Source organism: Pan troglodytes, chromosome 5 (assembly GCF_028858775.2).
Source record: "Pan troglodytes isolate AG18354 chromosome 5, NHGRI_mPanTro3-v2.0_pri, whole genome shotgun sequence".
NCBI classification, from domain to species: Eukaryota; Metazoa; Chordata; class Mammalia; order Primates; family Hominidae; genus Pan; species Pan troglodytes.
The window spans coordinates 146,295,479-146,314,668 of NC_072403.2; the positions used below are offsets into that span (position 1 = coordinate 146,295,479).

General features: G+C 40.1%; 1 long non-coding RNA gene across 1 annotated transcript in view; it reads right to left on the reverse strand.

Moving 5' to 3' along the window:
• Positions 1-332: 332 nt before the first annotated feature.
• Positions 333-19,190, reverse strand: part of LOC104006989 (uncharacterized) — a 48,813-nt gene continuing 29,955 nt past the window's right edge. Inside the window, exon 5 of the long non-coding RNA XR_001718746.4 lies at positions 333-519. This is a non-coding gene — a long non-coding RNA (uncharacterized LOC104006989). The remainder of the gene's footprint in view (positions 520-19,190) is intronic.

Genomic DNA, 19,190 nt, shown 5'->3' on the forward strand with positions numbered 1-19,190 from the left:
ACCTGCCTTGGGCATCACTGCTTCTCTTGTCGGCAAGTTGCTGAAGGATCCTTCCCTAGGCGGAGATCAGTTAGACCACTTGCATCGCATAGGCCAGGTTGTGGAGAAGGAGACTGGAAACAGAGGTCTGGGAGGATCCAAGCATCAGGAAGAACCACAGAGGTTCTCATTGTTCCCACCGGTAATTAACTCTTCATTTATAAAAAATGTGAGCTTCCAGGGATTTCATCGGACCTCCTCCCAAGTTGTAGATTTGATGAGAATGATTTTCCCGTTCATTTTCGTTGCTTTGATCAATAATAAAAACCTCATGAAATAAAGCACTTGTAAAGTCTTATGCAAACATTTTATTGACATGCTCAATAAAAACCTGTTCACTTTTACTGTTTCCAGTTCTTGAAGATTTAAACAGATTGCCTCTTTGAAGATTTTCTATTTATTTTCTCCCTTTTTTTTGTATTTTCTGCACTCCACTGTTACATTTTCTGTTTGTATCATAATGCCATTTTTTTTCTTTTTCTATAGGAATAAAACAGAAAGTGTAATTATAATCAATGTGTACAAAATGTAATGTATTTTTGTCAAAAAATACAAAATCGCAGTAAGGAAAATAAAATTATACGTGCTCCCAAAATATATTTTTCATCTGAAATATTTAAAATAATTAAAATTAAAAGTAAAATACAAATTATAATAAATATCTAATAAGAATTTAAATCAAAATTATTTCAACTAGCTAAAATTTGTGTTGTTTTTAAAAAGCCTTTATGATATTTACAAAACACAACTATTTGCAATTTTAATTTTAATATTCACCTATTGCTGATACTAAAATTGGTATCATACTTCACATATTATGTCTAGACCTATATAGATACAAATATAAGAGTAATATGAATTGTTTGGTATTGCAAAATGTTCCCCATTCTCCATGAGCAACTATAGAAAATACTGCTGTAATTCAAGAGTTCCTCTAGAACCACCAAGCCTGCTCTTAATATTTGTGGGGCCTGAAGCAATATGTGAAGACCCACACAACATGTGTCTAAATATTTAGAAGCTGTAAATCATATTAACAAACAATAACATCAAACACTTTCTATTTCCTAATCTTGTGAATATACGTTGTTGATCTGGAAAGTCACGTTCAAATTTAGAACTCTTGGTCTTCTCAGAGAACCATGTCAGAAGGAATAAGTAAAAAAGTGTAAGTAAATCTGTCCTCCAGCCCCCAGTTCTCACTCCTACTTTTCACACCCCCTTCTCTTGCCACCTTCAGCTCCACCCCCATGTCTTGTGGGATCTTGCATACTTGCATATGGATATCCCAGTCTGCATGTTCAAGCTCTGACCATATCACACACAAACAGCTGCTCTGGGCCATCTCTCAGACTTAGTGGTGTGCAGAGTGGTGGCATAATCAATCGTTAGGAGAAAGGATTCAGGGACGAGGCCCCTACAGGTCCTGGCAATGGGCCCAGGACTACTTGTGCAGGGAAATCTAGAGCGGGAAGAGAGATGGGCTTCAGGTAGGCATACCTTGGCCCTCTGTACTACTAGGCCTGTGAGGAAAGGCACGGCCAGAGGAGGGCCAGGGTGGAGCTTTTTCAGGTACAGGACCAGGGCCAGAATGTGGAGGTGCTACTAGGAACCATAAATTAGAATACAAAGAGAAACAGGAAACTGGCACAATTGGGAACCAATATTTTGTTATGCTCTCTGAGAGGAAGAGTTTGGCAAGTGTATTAGTTTCCTAAGCCTGCCATAACAAAATGACTGGGTGGCAAGATCAAAGTGTTGTCAGAGTTGGTTTCTTCTGAAGCCTCTCTTTTTGGCTTGTAGGTGTCTGTCTTCTCCTTGTGTCTTCATCTGGTCTTCCCTCCATGTGTGTCTGTGTCCGAACGTCTTATAAAAAATCAGTCTTATGAGACTAGGGCCGGCTTGAATGATCTCATTTTAACTAAATTACATCTTTAAAGACCCTTTCTTCAAATATGGTCACATGCTGAGGTACTGAGGGTTAGGGCTTCAACAGAAACATTTGGGGAGAACACCATTTAACCTATAACAGCAAGTTCATTAATTTGTCTTTCCAGTTCCCGAAACACCTGCCTGCTGAAATTCCTCTGCAATGTGAAGGAAGCAGTATTTTTTCTCTTATGTAGGTAATGACCCAACCTACAACTTTAATAGCTTTCAGATAGTTGCTTTTTGTTTGGAGAATGGTTTTCTTTTCTTTCCTTTTTTTTTTTTTTGAAACAGAGTCTCTCTCTGTCACCAGGCTGAAGGCTGAAGTGCATTGGCGCGATCTCAGCTCACTGCAACCTCCGCCTCCCCAGTTCAAGCGATTCTCCTGCCTCAGCCTCCTGAGTAGCTGGGACTACAAGCACGCGCCACTACACCCAGCTAATTTTTGTATTTTTAGTAGAGACGGGGTTTCACCATGTTGGCCAGGGTGGTCTCCATCTCTTGACCTCGTAATCCGCCTGCCTTGGCCTCCCAAAGTGCTGGGATTACAGGCGTGAGCCACCGTGCCCATCCTGTTTGGAGAATCGTTAAGGGAAGAGATGTGGAGAAGACAAATGGAGATGTGTTTCCCTGGGGTTTGAATACTGTTAGTCATGAGAGTGGATGTTTGGGATTGAGTTGACTCTTCTAATGCTAAGCATCAGGTCCTGAATGACAGAGGAACCATGTGTTCTTCAACCATTTGTGTGTGTGTGTGTGTGTGCAAGTATTTGTGAAATGCCATTCCCTCTATAGCCCCACACCCAGGGGCAGGGTCCTTCTTGTCCAAATCTACAGGAAATATTGAAAAGAAAGTTGAGGGATTCCATCACAGCTGTGGAAGCAGGAAAGGGAATGGGGGGTGGGTAATTTGAAAAATATTTACACAAGGCAAACTATGTGGGATTTATAATAGGGTGTAAGAAGGAGGACGGAGTCAAGAGTAATTCTCTGAGATCTTTCTTGGATGATTAGGTAACGAGTAGTATCTTCAACTAAGGGAGAGAATCTTGAGAAGCTAGGTTAAGGGAAAAGAGGAGCTTCATTTGGGGCAGGCAAATTCCCCAAGCAAATTCCAGCAGTTGCGACTCCTCAAGCTCATGTTCCTATCATATATAGAGCCTGGTTAAATTGTGCCAGTAGCAGAACTTGATTTTTATAAACAATGACAGTAATTGGTATACTAGTTAATAGTCAACATAAATCACTTGAATGATCAGGGTTTATTAACAATAGTAGAGTCACTACAACAGGGATAAAGAAAAGGGAATATAAGGGCATAACATTTAAAAGTGTTGTGCAAAAACAAAAATAAGCATAAATGAACAAACAATAGAAGCAAGAGTCTGAAAGATTTGTTACCTGTTCAGCTATGACTTTGGTCTGAGGCCTCTAGAGCCACAAAATTCATGGATTCATTTCCAGCATGTTTACTTACCATTTGACATCAAATGGTAGGCACTGATGCTAAGAACAATTAAGCCAAGTTTTGCATTCCAGGGAAGTTCAACATTTTCACTCTATTGCCCAGGCTGGAGTACAGTGGCGCAATTTTGGTTCACTGCAACCTCTGCCTCCTGGGCTCAAGTGATCTTCCCACTTCAGCTTCCTGAGTAGCTGGAACTATAGACACGCCATGCTTGGTTAATTAATTTTTTTTTTTTTTTTGTAGAGACAAGAGTCTCACTATATTGCCCAGGCTGGTCTGAAACTACTGGGCTCAAGTGATCGGCCTACCGCAGCCTCCCAAAGTGCAGGGATCACAGGCATGAGGCACTGCTCTCAGCCTTTTTTTTTTCTTCTTCTTTTTAAGAAAACACACGTAGAAAATCTATTGTGTAGGATATTCAAAAGGTGGAAACAGCTTCAGTGTCCACCACTGGCTATACCAAATGTGAATATCCTGGATAGAGTTTCTGTTCTGATAGAAAAGTTTTGAAAATAGTGATGATGGTTATACAACATTGTGAATGTACTTAATGCCACTGAATTGTGCACTTAAAAATGATTAAAATAGCAAATTTTATGTTATACATACTTTAGCACAATAAAAACAAAAACCCTTCTGTGTAGGTTTTGAGGACACAATCAGGTTGAGTAATCCAGTTTTTCTCTTCCAATAACATAGTCTGATACGTTTTAAAGGAATAATTCGAAAGAAAAATAGATATGAGCTTATATCCCAATTACTCAGTATGAGACCCAGACAGTATTTCAGAATATAGCAATTTTCAGTTAAATAGATGCTCGTTAACATTTAGAATAAGGTTTTGGGGTCATCAGCTCATTCTTGATGCAAGAAAAATCTAAATGCATCTTTAGAGATGAGCTCCTCTGGGTCATTTCTACTTGCTAGATTCATAGGCAGTGCCCCAGTTTTAAATTAACAAAAAAAAATCAAAAACCCTAGAAGATTTCTTAGTAGGAAAAATATGTTTTATAACTCAAATGAAGCAAAATCCCTAAGTCTCTTTTTTCCCCAGATTTGCAAATGCCATTCTCCTTAAGGCATCAGCTCTAATTTTTTCTGCTTTATTTTTTAAAATAAACTTTTAACTTTATAATACTTTTAGGTTTACAGAAAAGTAAGATAACTATAATGCACCCCATGCCCAGTTTCTCCTATTGTTAACATGAGTGTGGTACATTTGTCAAAACCAATGAGCCAATATTAATACATTATTAACTAAAGTCCATACCGTATTCAGATACCCATCGTTTTTTGTTTTTGTTTTGTTTTGTTTTTGAGATGGAGTCTCACTCTGTCGCCCAGGCTGGAGTGCAATGGTGTGATCTCAGCTCATTGCAACCTCCACCTCCCGGGTTCAAGTGATTCTCCTGCCTCAGCCTCCCAAATAGCTGGGATTACAGGTGCCCATCACCATGCCACATGAATTTTTGTATTTTTAGTAGAAATGGGGTTTCACCATGTTGGCTAGGCTGGTCTCAAACTCCTGACCTCAGTTGACCTGCCCATCTCAGCCTCCCAAAGTGCTGAGATTACAGGCGTGAGCCACCACGCCTGGCCAGATACCCGTAGTTTTTACCTCACGTCTCTTTTCTGTTCCAGGAGCCTATCCAGGATATCACATTAAACTGAGTTATCTGGCTGGGTGTGGTGGCTCATGCCTGTAATCCCAGCACTTTGGGAGGCTGAGGCAGGCAGATCACTTGACGTCAGGAGCTTGAGACCAGCCTGATCAACATAGCGAAACCCCTTCTCTGCTAAAAATACAAAAATTCGCGAGCATTGTGCTGCGCGCCTGTAATCCCAGCTACTCAGGAGGCTGAGGTGGGAGAATCGTTGGAACCTGAGAGGCAGAGGTTGCAGTGAGCCGAGATTGTGCCACCGCACTCCAGCCTGGGTGATAAATTGAGGCTCCAACTCAAAAGTAAATAAATAAATAAATAAACAAACAAATTAAAAAATTGAGTTATCTTGTCTCCTTAAGCTCGTCTAGATTGTGACAATTTCTCAGACTTTCCTTATTTTTGATGATGGTGACAGTTTTGAGCAAGCTTGGTCATGTATTTTGTAAAATATCTCTCATTTGGGGTTTCTAGAGTGTTTTCCTCATGATTAGACTGGGGTTATGGGTTTTGAGGAGATCACAGAGGTAAAGTGTCATCCTCACCACATCACATCACATCAAGGGTACTTGCTATCAACACGACATCACTGGTGACGTTAACCTTGATCACCTGGCTGAGGTGATGTCTGTCGGCTTTCTCTGTTGTAAAGTTGCCCTCCGCCCCACCCTTTTCATACTGTATTTTTTGGAAAGGAAGTCACTATGTGGAGCCCACACTTAACAGGGTGGGGAGTTACACCAGAGTCCTTGAGTGGTGAGTAGAACGTTACAGCACAAAAAATTGCTTTTTGTGCACCCTAATGTATACAAATTTTTGAAAAATCACTTAGGATATTAGGGGATCCCAGAATGGAGTGCAGGCTATGACAAAACAATCTAAGTGTATTACAGATGTATAAAATAATTTCCCTGAAGGGGGTGGGAGGAAAGTTGCTGACCTAAACAACTTTAGAAATGAATGGAGACTACAAGACCAAAGGCAAAATAAACTGTAGGTAAGCACTGTATTCTCGTCAATAAAGTTGCATCTCAGGAGTATAGTTTGATTTTGAGGGCGTTATTCATGTGTACTGGTATTGAGCAAATAAATGAGTGGATGGTGGATGGTGGGAGCCAGGTTTCTCACTGTTGGAGTGGAAGGTGACATACAAAGACAGGAAAGAGGCTAGAATGATCCATGTGGTATAGGATTAGAGTTGAGACAACTGTATGCACTCACATTTAGCTTAATATAGATACGAATAATTACATATATAAATACTTATAGATATGTGTACATATAATTATTAGAACACACGTATATATTTCCCTGTTCTGTCAACATTCCAGTAGCAAGAAGATCTTGATTTCTTTTATTTATTTATTTTTTTGAGATGGAGTCTCGCTCTGTCCCCCAGGCTGGAGTGCAATGGTGTGATCTCGGCTCAGTGCAACCTCCACCTCCCGGGTTCAAGTGATTCCCTGCCTCAGTCTCCCAAGTAGCTGGGATTCAAGGCGCCCACCACCAAGCCCGGCTAATTTTTTGTATTTCTAGTAGAGACAGGGTTTCACCATGTTGGCCAGGCTGGTCTCGAACTCCTGACCTCAGGTGATCTGCCTGCCTCAGCCTCCCAAAGTGTTGGGATTACAGGCGTGAGCCACTACACCCGGCCCCGATCTTGATTTCTAATACCATTCTCCAATGGTTACTTGGAGACATGGCTGATTTTAGGACGGGGAAGGGAATACCTAAGATAAGCCTGCAGCATCTTGTAGTTCCAGAAGGCAAGGAGGCACTCAAATGAGAGCAAAAAATAAAAAAATTAAAAAAAAAATCCACAGTGATGGGAATATGTCAAAAAGACACATGGCTGAAAAAGTTCCCAATGGCCAAAACTGAAACAATTTAAGCAAATCAATCAATCGATCAACAGTGCACTGTTGGACTATAACTCAAAGCTTAAGATAAATATCCACATGCCCATACTGATGAAAATAAGTGATTAAAGAACTGAACAAATAGGAGAGAGTAGACAAATCCTCAGTGCAGAAGAATTCCAAATGATTTTTGTAAACCTAATTTTTATACCTATAATTTTCATTTCAATGTCATAGAAAACTAAGTGAATTACTATGAATACTATATTTGTAGAGGAAAGACTAAGGGATGGTAAGGCTGCAGAGCATCCTGCAATTAAAATGAGAAAACCGAAAGTCAAACAAAGTCATCAGTGGGCAGATTTTTATATACTTCAGCCTTAGGTTTCCTTGGTAATAACCCTATCTGGCAACTACTACTTATTCCTACATAGATCTTAAGAACACAGCTCTCTGGAGTCTCCTCATACCTATTTGAATAACGAGGTGTATGTGTCCTCATACAAGAGCACATTCACTTCCACCTATGCACACCCTCGAGAAGAGAAAGGAATGGAATATTTTTGTTTTTATTTGTAGCTAAAACAAGATTTCACTGTTTACTAGTTTCTAAATACCAAAACAATGATGGGATTCTGTCATCTTCCTGGTCACTTACTGCTCATCGCTCACTGTGTGGGGAGTGCAATGAGTCAGTGGCAAATGCTTTGCAGACACGCCCCTTGTTCATCTGAAACGCACAAAGGAGGGGTGGGCTGTGTGACTAAGCCTCTGTGTGGATTCTTACAGTAAGTTATGTTTCTGAGAAACAGGCACTAACAATAGCTCATTTAAAAAACAAAACACAACGAAATAAGCACCATTACAATTGGTGAAAAACATGTTTAATCTTTTGCCTAAGAAAGTTTTGATAGCCCAACATAATTGAAATGGTGGCTATGCATCGTTCCACCCTAGTTACTCTTAACGGCATGTTTTGAGTCACCAAACATGCGTCCTGCTCATCCTTGCCCAGGCAACTGTGAACGACAGCCCTTTCCAGAGGACCTCAGAATGACAGGGGCATGTCACAGCACCTTCCTTTCTTCCAAGAAATGCCAAGTCACAGGGGGTGTTCACTTATTCTCAAGTGACATTCTTGTCCTTAAAATATTTTTTTCCTCCATTATGGTTGTGACAATTGTTAGCATAAATATTAGCCTGAAAGAAGGACAATTCTTATGAAGCCCAAATTGGGTTTAAGTTATAAGTAACAGTGTGTTTTTAAAAAATAACTCATCCTCATCATACAACCAGATAAAGTAGAAATCAATTGTCATATAAGATATACAAAATTTGGGTATAAATAAAAAGATAACAACTGGATTAAAATGATCCTTTGCCATATTTTACTCTCTTGGAAGTGAATTCTGAGCATACATATAATGATATGCCTAAAAAGTGTCAATGACACAGCTATTGTCAATGAAATTAAGGAAATAAAAGACCCAAAATGCTCATACTTAAGATTTGTTAATCCTTATCCCTGGTCAACATTCTATGCAGATCTGAAACTGAAACTATTGCAAAATGATGCAAGACGGTAAGTACTCTCTGGAGTTTGGGTGCATTATTTTTGTAATTCCTTTTATGTAATGGAACTATTTCTTTTTCCAGGGCCATATAAACACCTGAAGAGAGGACAATGTCAGGTCGACAGATTGTGGAATTTAGATTCAGCACCTAAGCTATTTGAGGTTGACACTCACTGAAATCTTGAGTGTTTGCACCTGCTGTGGAATAAGTCATTGTCCTTGGACACCTTACAAGGTGGAGTTTGTGCACATTTGGGAAGAAGGAGGCGGCTGGCAGAGTGACTTCCTTATCGACCCACTCACCAGCATCTCCATCTCCCTCAGAGGGTGCTGTCCACCTACCGTGTTTTGTTTACATCAGTAGCAAAGACATATGAATCATCTTCCACTTTTTAGCTATGAATGAAGAAGTAACCTCTGACACCCACTAGTGCGACTGGCCCTTACATGCTGGTATATGTCAGACTCTTAGCATCACTCTCATTTCATACTGCTGTTGATGATGTGAATTTTGGAAATATTCTCCCCTATTGGGTCTTTCTCCATGACAGATGATGTCCTTTGGCTTCGGTTTTTTGCCTAAGAACTGTAAGTGGTGCTTGCTAGCTCTACTAAGAATCCTGCCATTGTTGCAAATTTCAGAAAAAAGGTAATGCATTTAAGGAAATTTTCCCTTTGTTACAATTATTTTCTTTCTCTATTAAGTAGCTTATAATTAGGATAAAGAGATTACAGAAACAGGGATGGAGAAGGACGGGTTGAGGGGAGGAGAGAGAGTGCTGGAGAGACAATATCATCACTAGGAAAAGACACGAGTAAAAAAATAGCGCAAACAAGAATTATGCTCCTCAAAAAAGAGCTTTCTGGTCACCTTGCAAGGATTCTATAAAAGTTACAGGTTACAATCGAAATAAGTAAAATATTTAGTTAACAAGGAAATGTGCATCGTGCACATAATTACTGAAAGTTATTACCAGTCACTGTGGTAGGAACTGGGGATTAGAGAGAGAACGGATCTGTAGTTCTAGCCTCAAGGAGCTACTGTTTAGCATTAGAGGCAAAATGAAAAAGTACTCATTGTTTCTGCCCATGTTTGCAAAAGGGGGACAAGTTATTGGTCCCCAAAGTAAATGAGATAATGAGAAAAAACTTCAGGGAAAAAACTGAGAATACTATAGCTGATTAACTTACTGTTTAGTTCTCTTAAAAATATCTACCTTCTTATCATTATAATTCTGGAATGAAAATCAGGAGGACTGCCTAGTACTGCCAATTCTGACAGTGATCTGGTAAGACATTTTCAATTATTTCCTCTGTAAATGTTTTAATATCAGATTAGAAATGTGTTTCTACTTTCTAATTTGTAACGTAAGACTTCAAAATCTGTTTGAATACTACTGTAGAAAGTCTGTGTTGAAGGATAAAATTCCCCTATATTTTAGAATGGACTCTTTGCATTCAACGAATTTATTAGTTAAAGACAGTGATTAATGCATCCTAAAATATTTAGGGATGTAGTCTTTTCTAATTATTTCACTATAGCATAGAAGTATTGCTATTAAGAGTTGGCCAACAGGCCAGGTGCAATGGCTCATGCCTGTAATCCCAGCACTTTGGGAGGCTGAGGCTGGATCACTTGAGCCCAGGAGTTTGAGACCAGCTTGGGCAAAATGGCAAAACTCTGTCTCTGCAAAAATACAAAAATCAGTCAGGCATGGTGGCTTGTGCTTGTAGTCTGAGCTACTCAGAGTTGGGGGCTGAGGTGGGATTCGCCCGGGAGAAACGAATAGAGAGGTCTGGGTACGCAGGGATATAGGGTCAAGTTACCAAGTTAGCTGAGCACATCGGGTCCCCTGTGGATATTGCCACTTCAAAGAGGCTCAAAAGCTCTGAAATTTTATGAAGAATTTTCTCAGGTTTGGCAGATACGAAATTGTTGAACACTGTTAGAGAAAAATGGGGAAAAGTAAACTAAGGCCTATCCAAATTATTATTTTGAATTGCATAGCTCAAGATGATTTGAACATCACATTAAATTTGTCCAATTAATTTGTCACATTAAATTTGCCAAATTAAAAGTGTATCATGTAGTGACTGATAGTAAACTAAGTACATGAAATTATGGGCATTCAGAAGATTTTTAAAGAACTGATTGGTTTTACTTTGGAACAGTAACAGTGCAGTGAGGCATCTTGGGACAAAGATTGGAAGAGGAAGAAAGCCAGAGAATTGAGCCTGACATTTGGGAGCCACTTTTCCCCTTGAACAACAATAATAATGGCCCTTAGGCTTTCTGCGGAAAGGAGGGTGTTTGTTTAAAAAACAAAAAGACAGAGACATATACAGAGACAGAGAAAAAGAAGAAAGGAAAAGCAAAAAGATTCCAGAAATAAAGGGGAACATATAACCCTTACCATGGAGGAAAATTACAATTCACTTGGATTAACCATAAGAAGATTAAAAAGTCATATATTGACCAATTTTAATGTTTTCTGGAAGAAGAAACACACCTTTTCACACTGTGAGCTGTACAGAAGCCGACTCTGTGGTTTTTGGTGTGTAAAAACATATAGTAATAATAATTATACCACTTTACACCTTTATGGTGTTTTGGGTTTACAGATTCTCCATACAGTTAATGTATTTTGGGTTTACAGATTCTCCATACAGTTAATCTATTTTGATCTTCATACCAAACCTATTCTAAATTGGGGTTTAGAGGAGGTGTGAGGCTGACAAAAAGATGTTCTGCTTTTTGTTCAGGACCCGTGCTCAGGGCTGAGTTCTCATTTTGAAGTTGGATTTTGTACACCCACATTTTCATTTATCTCTCTAGTGCTCAAGATATTCACAAACTTTTTCACTGTCAGGGATGCATAAAAGAACAATACTTTATTAGAGCTATATTCTAAGCCAACTGGGTCGTCGTACCTTAGATTCAAAGTTAGATTATGGCTCAAAATGAATCCTTAGCATATTTCTGGTGTTCAAAAAGAATAGGTTGAAGCCGAGACGGGTGGATCACTTGAGGCCAGGAGTTCGAGACCAACCTGGCCAACATGGCAAAACCCCGTCTCTACTAAAAACACAAAAAATTAGCCAGGCATGGTGGCGTGCGCCTGTAAATCCAGCTATCTGAGAGCCTGAGGCAGAAGAATCGCTTGAACCTGGGAGGTGGAGGCTGCAGTGAGCCGAGATCATGCCATTGCACTCTGACCTGGGTGACAGAGTTGGACTATGTCTCAAAAAAAAAAGAATAGGTTATTTTATATTTCCTGAATTACATGTAGTTGTAATGCCTTGCTCAGGATCTTGCCTATAGTGGCAAAGAAATATTGCTTAAAATCGACTCTTGAATTACACTAGCATTCTGTAGGCACCATATCAAACATCTAGGACAGGGGTCCTCAAGCCCCAGGCCGCTGACCGGTACCAGTCTGTGGCCTGTTAGAAACCAAGCCACACAGCAGGAAGTGAGCAGGGGGCAAGCATTACAGCCTGAGCTCCGCCTCTTCTCAGATCAGTGGTAGCATTAGCTTCTCAAAGGAGTACAAACCCTACTGTGAACTGTGCAGGTGAAGGATCTAGGTTGCGCATTCCTCACAAGAATCAATGCCTCATGATCTGAGGTGGAACAGTTTCATCCTGAAATCATCCCCCACATCCCACCCCGCCCCAGTCCCATCTGTGGAAAAATTGCCTTCCATGAAACTGGTCCGTGATGCCAAAAAGGTTCGGGACCACTGGTCTAGGACTTACCCGGTAAGTTAAAGACAACCCTTTAAGGAATTTTCAATTTAGTATCTTGATATCCCTATGTGAAGATATTGGAACTCATTCATATTTTTTGTTTGTTTTGTTTTTGTTTTTTGTTTTGAGACCGAGTCTTGCTCTGTCGCCCAGACTGGAGTGCAGTGGCATGATTTTGGGTCACTGCAACCTCCGCCTCCCAGGTTTAAGCGATTCTCCTGCCTCAGCCTCCTGAGTAGCTGGGATTACAGGCGTGTGCCACCACATCCAGCTAACTTTTGTATTTTTAGTAGAGACAGGAATTCACCATGTTGGCCAAGCTAGTTTTGAACTCCTGTCCTCAAGTGACCCACCTGCCTCGGCCTCCCAAAGTGCGGGGATTATAGGCATGAGCGACCGCCTCGGCCCTCATATTTGGTTTTGCTTATATGTCTTATAAGATTATTTCATAATGGTTATCTGCTTCTAAATCTGTTAACTTAGTTTTGCTAAATGTAGTTCAAACAAAATTTATCTTTGGATTTTCATTACCTTTTTGGCTTGTCACAATGAACAACAGGGATTGATAACAAGAGAAAAACAATCCACCTTATTGCAGCAGCCTGGTTTCTGATCCTAGGCACCATTTACTAAATTAGATAATGGGAAAGAGTTACTCTTCTCTTTCCCCAAGAGAGTTAGTGAGTGGTAAAAACATTTAGGTGGTGGGTGAGGAGAATGTTTCTTATTGGTAAAAGGAACTTTTAATAGGGAAAGAGACCAGGTGAGAATAGAAAACTAAGGGAAACACAAGGCCATTTTTTGTCTGTTTGTTTTTGAGACAGGATCTCAGTTTGTCACCCAGACTGGGGTGCAGTGGCACAAATATGGCTCACTGCAGCCTTGACCTCCTAGGCTCAAGTGATCCTCCCACTTCAGCCCCCCAAGTAGCTGGAACTACAGGTGTGTGCCACCACACTTGGCTAATTTTTGTATAACAAGGCCATTTTTGATAGAAATATTTATGCTATCTGAATTTCCTCCATGTTGAAAATCCGTATTTATTGTTCTTATTTTTCTTGTACTTCACTTTCATTGTTCATTAATTACATGGGAAAATAACACTTCTATGCAATGTATAACCATTTTTAACAAATAAGATTAATAGTGCTGTTTGCACTACTTTGTGTGACATGTCTAAACAACGTAAACTTTTTGTTGTATAGACTTTAGTTATTGTTCAGTACAATGTCATCTGCTGTGCATGACTGTGTGTAGTCTCTCTCTAGAAGTGTATAATTTGCTGACTATAATGAATCTCTTTTGATAGCAAAACTTTTCTTTTAAAAATATTAATTATTAGATTGGTATAAAAGTAACTGCAGTTTTCCCCATTAACCACAATTGCTTTGTACCAACCTAATACCTGGTGGACAGTGGCAAATGGAATGCAGTCACTTCTGCACTGGCATAGGAGACTGTTTGTCTTATCTTCCCCAGTGAATCTCCTGGCAGAAGTAGTTTCTACTAGGAGAAGAAAAAAAAATTACAGTAAGACCCCATGGAAAGAAAACCTGTGGTGCAAGAGCCTCACTAAATGTCCCAAACACAGGAAGCAACCAGCCAATACTGTTGACTTGAATTCCAAATTGATCCAGTGTTCTTTGATTGTATTTTGACTAAGTAAAGGCATCTCTCTATATACTTGTCCACTTCGGGATTTATCTGTTGATTTTTGTTTGCTTGTTTTTGGTCTCTAAAGGTTTCAGTTATTTCATGAGCAGATGCTTTTTCCATTATCTTTCCTCTCTTCTTTGTATTAGCATTCCTAAAACATACACAATCAGTATCTCTTACCAGTTACACTAGAGGTTGGCTTGCTTAAAAAGCAATAGTGTTATTTCTTCTAGCCAAGTACCAACTCATTGTAGTCAGGCTGGAACCCGGCTATTGTCCTGACCTGTGGCTTCAGCTCTGGGGCAGAGGATGCAATGTGTGCAATGCAATGCACACGTCGATGCAATGGTGTGCAGGAGCTGGCCTCCACTACTTCATGAGAGCTGTTTGTGTGCATCTCTTTCCAGCTTCACGTTAACCATAGTGGGAGTATTTATACCATGGAGGTCAGCAAACATCACGGATCAGATCTTTTTTTCTTTTTCCTCCAGAAAGTCAGTAGTTAAGCATTTACCAGCACACCACTGGTTAGATATGAGGTGGAGAGAGAAGTTGAAGAGGGGTGGAAAATGAGATCATGAGCTATTCAAAGGGCCCATAATAAAACAAAAGAGTGAACCAAAGCAGCTTCATGTTCTTCAGTCCTCATCAACACCAACAGGTCTCACAGGCTGCTCTTTGCTGGAGTCAGTGTAAAATCGCAGAGGAGCCTGGACTGGGAATTAAAAGACCTGGTTTCTGATCCTCATGCTGCCACTACATGCCTGTATGATCTGGACTACTCACTTAACTTCTCCCAGTCTCAGTTTTCTTCTCTGTAGCACAAAAGTATAGAGGTGGGGTGCAGCTTAGATCCTCGTTGTTCTAAGTGTGCTTCAGAAACTGTCAGAATGGGCATCACCTGGGAACTTGTTAGGCCAACCTGAGGTCTGCTGAAACAGAATCTGCATTTTAACAAGTTCCTTAGCTGTGCTGTGTGCACATTTGGGGAAGCACTAGAGTTGGTAAGTGGTCCTCAAACCTGGATGAGTATTTGTAAAGATTAAAAAACATGTATTTTGCTGGGCATGGTGGATCATGCCTATAATCTCAGAACTTTGGGAGGCTGAGGCAGGAGGATCACTTGAGCCTACTGCAACCTCTGCCTCACAGGTTCAAGCAGTTCTCCTGCCTCAGCCTCCTGAGTAGGAGTTCAAGACCAGGCTGTGCAATATAGTGAGATTCCAGCTCTATAAAAAGTAAAAAAGTTGCTGGGCATGGTAGTGTGTGACCGTGGTCCCAGATACTTGGGAGGCTCAGGTGGGAGGATCACCTGAGCCTGGGAAGTCGAGGCTTCAGTGAGCCATGATTGCACCACTGCTCTCCAGCCTGTGTGACAGAGCAAGATCCTGTCTTAAATAAAAGAATAAATAAAATAAAAATACATATTTCTGGCCTTTATTCCTGATATATTGGGTCAGAATATCTGGAGATGAATCTCAGACTTTTTATTTTTAAAAAGTGCCCCCAAAGCTTTTGAGAACCAACAAGTGATGGGATCCGTTAGCTGAAATGGTTCCCCGTGGTTTTCTCTCTCTCTCTTTTTCTTTTTTTTTTTTTTTTTTAGATGGAGTCTCACTGTGCTGCCCAGGCTGGAGTGCAGTGGCTTGATCTCAGCTCACTGCAAACTCTGCCTCCTGGGTTCAAGCAATCCTTCCACCTCAGCCTCCCAAGTAGCTGGAATTACAGACACCTGCCACCTGCCACCATGCCTGGCTAATTTTTGTATTTTTAGTAGAGACTAAAAATACAGGTTTCACCGTGTTGACCAGGCTGGTCTCAAACTCCTGACCTCAAGTGATCCGCCTGCCTTGGCCTCCCAAAGTGCTGGGATTATAGGCATGAGCACCCAGCCTCCTTGTAGTTTTCATAGTCGATGTCTGCTCTGACAAAAGTTGCCAGCCTTCAAGATAATGCTCTCCTTCTCCCTGCCCAGTGTTGATAGTTACTAGAATTGGTGGAAAGCAATTCTTGAAGGGTTTAGGGAGTATGAATTTGTAAACCACTTTTATTTCATAAAATTTGAGAAGGCACTGTAAAAAGCTTAGATTTTGGAGTGGATAAAATAATCTTCTAAATATGAAAAAAAAAAAGCCAGCAGAAATAGGTTACTTCATGGGGTTGGAAGAGAAACTAAAGGAAAATAAATGACACTGTAAATGTACCTGTCTTTTGAAATCCTAGCTGACATTAAATTCATAGCCATGCAGAGGGTTTTAGATGTGCTTGTCTGAGATAGTGAAGCTTAATGGACCAAATATGGCTGAAAGATCAGGAAATCTACTTTTAGCCACAAATTATGAAATGGAGATATATAATTATTTTATTGTGATTCTTCAAGCAAATACACTTGAAAGATATAAAGCTTTCTCATGAAGTAATTCTATGATCATGTGCACTTTTTATTTTAAAATTTGTTTTTACCAAATACAGCTATAATATAAGCAGCTTATTCCTGGCCAAAAACCCACCTAAGAATATCAATTAGGAATTTGGTTGGCTTCCAAAAATAAAAAAAATTGACTTATAAGTAAGAAAGGTTCGTTTTCTCACATTCAGAAAGAGAACCCACATGTTGGGAGCAGCGTTGCAGGATTCTCTGGCCTTTCCCTCACATTGGGAGAGCCACTGCAGCTTCAGACCCCATTGCCATGCCCTTCCAGGCAGGAATGAGCCGAGGAAGGTCAGGGCCAGCCACACCTGCCTCTGCATGGGAATAGCAAAGTTGTCTCACTTTGACACCTAGCAGGATTCTGCTGACATTTTGGCCAGAATTAAGTCACATGAACTCCTTTAACTAGAGGAGACTTGTAGAATAGATGAGTTTTAAATTTCAAACTACATTGCCAGGGCCTTCTACTTTCCTTTTTTTTTTTTTTTTTTTTTCTCTAAGTGACAGGATCTCAGCCAGGTGCAGTGGCTCACGCCTGTGATCGCAGCACTTTGGGAGGCAGATCACCTGAGGTCAGGAATTCAAGACCAGCCTGACCAACATGGTGAAACCCCGTCTCTACTAAAAATACAAAAATTAGCCGGGCATGGTGGTGTGCACCTGTAGTCCCATCTACTCAGGAGGCTGACACACGAGAATTGCTTGAACCTGGGAGGCAGAGGTTGCAGTGAGCCGAGACCACACCACTGCACTTGACTGCACTGGAGACTCTGTCTCCAGGCTGGAGTGCATAGGTGCAATCATAACTCACTGCAGAATCAAACTCCTGGGCTCAAGCGATCCTCCCGCCTTAGTTCCCAAGTAGCTGGGACTACAGGTGCAAGCCACAATGCCTGGCTACTTTCTACCCTTCTGCTTTTACTCTTCATCCACAGTTCAAAAGACATTCTCTCTTTACTTCAACAAACAAAATCGTATAGTTCCTACAGTAGTCTGCTTAGCAATTAACCCTGTAATGAAATCCTCTGAGATTATTTCCACATAATAAATTCCTCATTTTCTAATAATGTATATGCACAGGTTATACCACCACGGCAGCTATTTATGTATCTACTGCTCTATTATAATAGACCTTTTTTTTTCAGTTTATCTCCTGTGCTTCTCAGAAACAAGTTATTCTTATAATCCCTCCATGTCTTGAGCTCACTGTGCCTAGTAATGTCTGCTTAGCTGAACTGAGAAAAACACAGACTGTGTCACCCTATTCTTCTCTGCTACGCGGAGTGGCATGTACAAAGCTCTGTATGCAGCCCAAGCCTACATCTCATTGGTGCCTTTGTTTACACAGCAAACTGTTTCTGACATGTTGGATGCTTGATATTCACACAAATTACAAGGACCACAAATACAAATCATAATTGCAGATGTCATACATTTCAGTGATCTCTGTTGAAAGATTGAATTTGAGTGGTTTGCACAGCATCCAAGGAATTTTTCCGAGGAAACTTGTGATTAGAATGAGGCTACAATATTCCATCTCTTAGAAGGGTTGCCAGGATATGAACATGCTGCATGCATGACAAGCATGAATACTGACAAGCATGAATCCTGAGAATCAGTGGCCTGGAACTCCGCTGGTGTAAGCGTGAAAGTGCAGGCACTAGACAAGCCCCATAGCAGGCAGTGACATGTGGGTTAGTTTATGAGGAAAAGAATCAACAAACTACTTATTATGTGTATTTTCTCTCCCTTTTGCTTCTCAGCCTTCTGTTTCAAGTTATTTTTATGCTCATCTCACACTCTCTGTATTTTTCAGACATGCATTAACAAATTAGAAAGATGACTTTGTACTGGCACTAGCATATTTCTCCTGATGGATGTATCCCCGAAACGCATGTGTGAAATACATTAGTTTGAAAACAATCACAAGTGGTGAAATTGGTGATTCAGGACTTGGGAGGTCAAACATGAAAAAAAACAAGGAAAAACCAGAAAGGATTAAAACATCTACAGGGAAAAAACCTATGATGACACACATGGAAAGTGAGAAATATCAGTTACAATAGTCAAATTCAAAAGTCAAAAATAGATTCTGCCTCTTTATGGCATAACTTATCAATGTAGCACATTTCTGAGGAAGCATTCTCTTCTTCAAACTGTAGCTATGTCTACAAACAAGTTTAAGGGGAGAAAAGTCTGCCAAAAATAACATGAAATTATTATTTTTAAGTGACTTGATGCTAAGTGGCCCCTGTGACTTAATTTTTCATTTTCAACTAGTTGGTGTACAATCAAGTCAGCTGCTTACATGGACAAAAATGCAATGCACATCTTATTAACAAATATGTGATTTATGTATTCGCTCCTTCTTGATGTGCATTCAGAAGGAATAAAGGATCTTCTTGGGAAAAAAGTGTTTACCACACCTGATAAGTTGCCATTGTTCACCTTCCAGGTAATTGTGTTATTTTGGTCTTCAAGGCCCTGTGGTACTTGGAAGCAATTCCTTAATAGTCAAACAAGGGCACATTGCCAGGTTTCCATTGTCAACGTTGCAGAACTTACTACTGTTTAATACTTTGTAGAAGGAGGAATATTTAAATACAAATCTTGTTTTAGGAAAGTGCTCCATAGAAAGTAAGTTGTGGAAAGTACCAGAGTCATTTCTATCAAAAGATATATTTCAGGATCCGGGATAATTTGCTAAAAATAAAAAATGAGAGAAAATTAAAAGAGAGAGAGAGAGAAAGATCTGTTCAGATTTGTTTCAACAACCAATGGTTTCTACAGGATGTAGAACTTTTCATTAGCCTAGAGAAGGAG